We start from the raw sequence: 7,294 nt of genomic DNA on the forward strand, positions 1-7,294 counted from the left end.
TTTGTTTTTTGGAGGGGAAACTGGGAATGGAGAAATTCGCATATAAATAAAGAAATAAAAAAAAATCAAAATATCGACTGACTCTGAAAAACATGAAGAGACTCTATGGCCCACAGCTAAGATAAAAAAAAAGAGAGAGAGAGAGAGAACTTTAATACAACATTAATATAAATTATAAATTCATCTCTTCTCATATTCAAAGTAAAGTTTAATATCTTACTATAAAGTTGTGGCTATATAATAAAATCAAAAATATATTTTAGAAAACATAATCTATTTCTTGCTTCAAACAGCATTTAAATTGGCTATTATAAACTATTAATTGATATTTGGCCTATTGCATAGTAAAGATTTTTAGACAAACATTGATATTTATTCAAAGTAGACAAATTGTTAAAATTTGTTTATATACATGCTTTTATAGTTCCTATAAATTTATTCATACACTCATAACAGTATATACTTCTACAGTGCTTTTATGGGAAAAATTATATATAAGTCACATGTTTAATCTCATGATTTTCCCCCCTACCTCAGCACAAATAATTAAATTGTGTGCTGTAGTCACTACTTATAAAGTACTAAAATTAAGACTTAAGTTGTATATTAATATATGTACACATATTATCAGAGCTTTCAATTACTTATAATAATTTGACCTTTTAAAATTTTTATTCTGATTTAAAAATTAAAAGTAAAATATATACATGTGATTATTAATTTCTTCTCAGGCTTTCAAGTTACATTTGCCTTAACATAAAAAACAACAAAGTATTAATTGGTTATTACCTACATTATATTTCTATATTTAATGTTCCTAAAAAGATTAAAACAGATTATAGAACTGATTGTTACAGTAAAGCATTTATGACATTTGTCAACACTTTAATGTTACCCATATTACTGAGATAATTTATCATTCTCAGAGACAATAAAACACTCAATGTGTACTCTGTACTTTGAGAATTTGATTTTTTAATAATAAAAGGAAGGGAAATATGCCCTCCACTTCAAAGTTACCCCCAAAGCATATCTCACTTTTTACTTGTTTTAAAAAGCATATTTCACTTTTTGCTTGTTTTAATAGGCATATCTTGCTTTTTACTTGTTTTAAAGATTTTTTTTTTTTGCAGTTTGATGCGAAAGGTCAGTCTTCTGCAGATTGCCATTGGCATCCACACATTTCTAGTTCTTATGCCATGATAAAATGGTGAGATCCACTTACTAACATGTGGTAAGATCTTAACCCCACTTTAATCTGGGGAAGAGGCTCCGTTTGTGTTGGAACACAATGATTGCCTGAAACATTGATTTGTCAAGTGGTTACAGATCCAGAATCTTTTTAATAAACATGTTTTCTACTAAAATAATGGATAAAAAATTTTATTAGCCAACAAGTTCACTTGGCTGAAATAGCCTCCACTTTTTTCTGAGTTAACAGCGGCTTCCCTCTACACCTAGAGGTCAAGCCTTGGGCCTGAGCATTGCTAATTTGCAAATAAAGTGCCTGAGACATCCTCAAGATAATGTTAAGCTTGTTGCTTTTAAACTTTTGAGTTTTTATCTCAAGCTGGTTCATTACAGACATGTGGGCCCTATTCTACACTAGACTCCAGAGAAACTCTACGTGGCAGTTATTGATTGTGATGAAGAAAAGGCTTTATAGGCATGTCATGGCTTTGGTCTGTATAGGAAAGAAGTATACCATGAAGGCCTGCAGTCAATGACTTATGTATGGATCTGTGGCTCTCACCAACCTTATACAGTGTGATGTGTCAAGAGGTTATGTTTATTGATAATAGACACCAAAAGGCCCAGTTTGTACAAATAAAAAAAAAAAACTAGCTGCACATGATGTCCAAGATAGGTAAGGGAGAGTCCAGTAGATCTATAACTAAGCCAGGCAGGGTCGCTAAGCCACCAAAGAATACCCAGGCAGGACTATGGTGCATAAATATGCCCCAGTCCAGTTAAATTTTAATAAATATATAAGGAGGAAGTATGACCCTTCTCCAGCTAAGAGCTGGTTCTTTCAGACCTTGCCTTGCCACAAATAGCCATACCTTTCTCTAAGCTTCTGCAAATAGCCATGCCTTTCTCCAACCTCCTGCTTATAGCCATGCCTCTGTCAATGTTTCTGTTACACTACAAGCCCCATCTCCAGAGACTGAAGATGAAGATGCAGATTGGGCCCTGAGTTGCTGATGGACTTGGGGAGGGGATTTTCTCTACTTACCTGCTTGTAACAAGGAGGGTTCTATAATGATGGAGGACTGAAAGCACACCATGCCTCGGTCTAATTTTTTAACCCCTTCCCCCATTCCAGTTCCCTTAATTTTTCACAGGCTTTAACTCCCATTCTAGAAGACCTCCATTTGTGTGTGGCTGCAGGCAGCGACAGAGCATGTGGCTTCACTACCTCCATGACCCTGGCAGCAGAAACCATCTTGCTTCCCAATGTGATCCCCTGAGTAGGGGCAGCTTTCTGGGTATGGGCAAGCCACAAATGTATCGAAAGTGGGCAATGTGGGGCAGACCCATCTCTGATATTCTCTGGTGATGCTTACATATGTTGCTGTTATTCTATTTCCTAGGTTTTCTATCTCCAGGATTCCTTTGGTTTGTAATTTCTTTATTGTTTCTATTTCCACTTTCAGGTGTTTCACAATTTTATTTATTTATTTTCTTTACCTGTTTAATTGTATTTTCCTGTCTATCTGTAAGGGCTTTATTTGCTTCCTCTTTGAAGTTCTCTACCTGTTTGATTGTGTTTCCTGTACTTCTCTAAGGGATTTATTGATTTCTGCTTTAAATGCCTCTATCATCTTTAAAAGATTGGATTTCAGGTCATTTTCTTGTGCTTCAGTTGTGTTAGGATATGTAGGGCTATCTGTTGTAGTATAACCATACTCAGAAGGTATTATATTGCCATGGATTTTGTTGATTGTGTTCTTTTGAGGGTTTTTAGCCATCTGCATGCCTTTGGTCCCTGTATATTCCTGTTGTAGTAGGTATTTGGAGGAGAGATAAACTTGTGGTTCTGGTGTGGCAGGCCTCTGATGGGTATCTTTGAGCTGTGTGACTTAGGATCTGCAGATCTGTTTGTTTCAGGAGTAACAGAGCAGTTGAAGGTGGGCAGAGAGATAATAGGAGAATGGAGGTCCTCCTAGGCTATCAGGCTGCTCAGAGCAGCTTGGAGTTCCCAGAGTACTCAGCATGCAGAGAAAATGGGTGGGTGAAGAGAAGTTTTCTTGTATGGTTCAGGAGCCACTGGTCTGATGGAAGTTGGAGGACTGAGGAACCTGCCTGACTCCATAGTAAAGACAAAAGCCATCATGCTATATTGTTTAAAATGTTTCTGTTTATAAGAGCTGAGTTGTTCATACATCCATTTCTTGGAGCCTGACAGCCTCAACTGATGGTTCTGACTTGTTTTTGAGAGCACTCTAACCATCTCTAAATGCCCTTCCTAATGATATGGTGACCACATAGCATTTTTCGAGGTTTTTCTGTACTTCTGTATTGTTCCTTTGTCTCTCTTTTCTAAATCTACATCGAAATTCTAGTGATTTGTACTCCTCCAATGGGAATCAAGAAATTATTTTGGTTGCTCTCTTTCACTCAACTTTGGAGGAAGTCTCTTGCCTGCTCTTGGGTGTACCCCAATAAAAATCAAGCTCTATTTAAATTTGGCTCAAATTAGGATAGTGGTCTTATTCTCAACATTGGGATTAACATTTTCTGGAGGCTCCAGTGAGTTCAGACTATTCATCTAAATTCTAAAGCTGATTTCAGGACTCCAGGGTCAAAAGGCTGACTCAGGGGCTATATACCTTGATAACTTCCAAGGCTCTTAGGCATGCTTTCAGCTTCAGGGACTATCAAGGTGAATTACCTTGCTGAAACAAACAACAAACATCTATAAAGGCCTCCTTGGTAAGCCTTATTCTGATCTGTTAAGATATCAATCCAGAAAAAGAAAGTTATCAATCTGGAGTATGTGTATGTTGAATAGGGTATTCAATGGATACTGAATATTCTCTCATTTAATGCAAAAATGAAATGTTACACTGTCAACCTTAGGTTCTGGTCTTTTTTTTACATCTTGTTTATCTTGTCTTTGGTTTCATTTTTACTCTCTCTGTTCCACCTTTTGTACTTTCTGTGATTATTTATCTTGGACTCGGTGTAAATGAACAGACAGGATTGTCAATAAAACTACCAAGCCTAACAAGCTTTTTAAGCTGTTCAAAATAAAATTGACAAACTTTACCCCTCTATAATCAAGGAGGATTGTGTTTATCCTATCACCAAGAGTGACTTCCATATGTTCTGTGAATCAGAATGGTCCAAAATTGTGGTTAACTGGCCCTTCTAGGGTACCTTTAATTCTCAGATAACCTGGGCAGTAGTCAATGTTATCCTCCATAAGCTTGGCCACACAGATCATATTGGATGTATCTTACCTTAGGTTGAAGCATCTTCGAACCAGCCCCCACCTGGATGAAGGTCTGAATGGTCTAAAACAGGTAAGGTGGCCAAGACCTCATTATTCGTAGATGGGGTCTTTGAGGGCCTGCAGCAGAGATCCAGAAGCACACTCTGAAAACTGTTCTTCATAACTCACAGGAAGAAGATTCTCTTTTCCATCTTTAACCACCCTCCACACCTCATCATCCACCTTTGTCACTCCAATCCCCACTATCATGGCCTTATTCTGTCCTCCTATCTGTATTTACTTCTACCTCACCACCTAGCTCTTCTGACTCTCCCTCCATGTTCTCTGCCTTTTCCCCTCCCCACACCCACCAGTGGATTCCATATGACTTTCACATATGCTTATGCAGGCCAAAAGAGGGTCTCAGACCCCCTGAAACTGGAGTTACAGATGATTGTGAGTTGACATATGAGTGCTAGTGTAAGAGCCAATGCTATGTTTTACATGTTAATTACTGTGCTTAAAAGATCCATAAAACAAAAATGCCCTTAACCTATAAGCCCCTTGCCCAAGGACAATAACTTCCTAAAATATTACCTGCTATTTATGTAAGAAAACATACAACATATTTTAACTTTCCTACACAAGTATGTAGGAAATATGTCAGGATCACTTTTTGTCCCTGGTTGGATTAAGCAGGATGTACACAGACAGGAATTTCAACAAGATATATGCTTGCCTCTGATTGTACCTTATATGTTTGCCTTTATAAGTCTCTGCAAAATATGACTCACTGCCATTACCTGGGAACTCAGGAATGGATCTGGCCTGAGTTCATCCTCTTGGGCAGTATTTAATTAAAGCTTGCTTCAAATTTAGCCAAAAATTGTGGTAGTGGTCTTATTCTCACCCAGTGGAACTAATACTGGGAATCTAAACCTCTGTCCTCTAGAGAAGAATTTGGTGCTTTCAGTCCTTGAACCACCTTCAGTCCCTCATCTTATTTATTTATTCTTGATTCTTGTTTATTTTTATCTTTTCTTTTATTGCTTTGTTTTGAAGTAATGTTGCCCATACCTTAAACTGAACTTAAGTCAACTAGGTAGGTAAGGATAACTTTGATGTTCTGAGATTTGAGGTGTGTGCCACCACCTGGTTTGTGCACAAGAACTGTTGCATGTCAAGCAGACACCCTGCCCAAGAAGCCACTTCCATATGCCCTTTTGGGATTTGTTGTTTTTCTGAGCCCAGGTGTCAATCATAGCTCCCATTGGCTGGGGGTTTTCAGAAACCTTGACTGAGCCATGAGACATGGCTTTTTTAAAAAATTTTGTTTATTAGTGTTCTGGAGCTTTGTTTTGCCTTGTTGATTTTTGAGGAAGCATCTCACTATGTTGTCTTGGTTGGCCTGGACTCACAGAAATTAATCTGCCTCTGCCTTTCTAGTGCCATAGGACTAAAGGCATTTGGCAGTATACCTATCTTAGGTGTTTAGTCTTGACAGTTAGCCTCATAGGGATCACAAGCTTTAAAAGGCACATACTATGTATGCTCCACAGATTGCCTGTTACCCATGTAGCCTCTACATCTTAGCCTTCACTATTAATACATTTGAGACCACATACTGCCTATTATCCATGTAGCCTCCACATCTTGGTCTTCACTACTAACAAATCTGAGACATTATTGAAGTTAGGTCATTCAATAGTTCTACACTACATACTAGCACAGTATGCTTAAAATCCTACCACTTGGGAGGTAGAAGGAAAAGAATCAGGAGGTGGAGGACATCCTTGATTCTAGAGTAACTTGAAAGCTCCCTTGTGTCTCAACAAAACCCTGTCTCAAAAAAAATCTCTGTCTCAAAAACAAAACAAAACAAAACAAAAACAAAAACAAAAAAAACAAAAGCAAGCGAGCAAGGGAGCAAGAAAACAAAACCCAAACCGATCAAACAACCAAACAACCAATCAAAAAAACAAATATCACCACTACCACCCCCCCAAAAAAACCACCACCAACAGAAAATACAAAACAAAAACCCCCAACAGTTAAGGCTAGGAGATGGCCAGCAGTTAAGAGTTGCTTCTGCAGAGAATCCAGATAAGATTCTCAGCACTTACACGATAGCTCATAACCATCTGTATCTCCAATTCCAGGGATCTGGATGCCCTCTTCTGACACATATATGAGACAAACTCTGATATACCTAAGATAAATAAATCTATATAAAAATCTCTTAAAATTTTTCAACAAAAGAGAGAAAAACTCTCCCAAAGTGCTAATGACTGCCTCTGGCATGCATGTGTTCAGTAAACTGAGGCAAGCAGCCATTAGGATCAGTGCTTAGAGCCAATGAATGGGGTAGATCAAGATATTTACAGGGGATGCTGCCAAAGGTAACCAGTGATTAGAGAAATTACTCAGCAGACATTTTTTATTTTCTGAAGGAACAAAGCTTAATTTACTGAGGATGGCTCTCTCTGGTCAGCAGAACAAACTGAAATCTTTTACTTTCTTGAATCTGGTAAGAAAGAGAAAGAAAGAAAAAAATGTGTACACACAAAAATACACACACACACATACCACACACACTGATTGGATAACAAAAAAGCAGAGTCCAATAACTTCATTCACACAAGTATACATGCATACATACATACACATTATACATACATGAATACAGACCTACAGATGACCGTATACACATTCACACATAGGATGGTTAGAGCAAGCTTCAGCAAGCAGTGGCCAAGAATTTTAAATATGCATACACATACATGCATACATACATACATTACATACATACATACATACATACATACATACATTGCATACATACATACATGCAACTGG

At 37.6% G+C, this 7,294-nt stretch overlaps 1 pseudogene; it reads right to left on the reverse strand.

Annotated features, from left to right (window-relative positions):
* Positions 1 to 4,481, reverse strand: part of LOC116100274 — a 7,775-nt pseudogene extending 3,294 nt beyond the window's left edge.
* Positions 4,482 to 7,294: the final 2,813 nt, after the last annotated feature.

The sequence above is a fragment of the Mastomys coucha genome, unplaced genomic scaffold (genome assembly GCF_008632895.1).
Source record: "Mastomys coucha isolate ucsf_1 unplaced genomic scaffold, UCSF_Mcou_1 pScaffold21, whole genome shotgun sequence".
In the NCBI taxonomy this organism is placed as follows: Eukaryota; Metazoa; Chordata; class Mammalia; order Rodentia; family Muridae; genus Mastomys; species Mastomys coucha.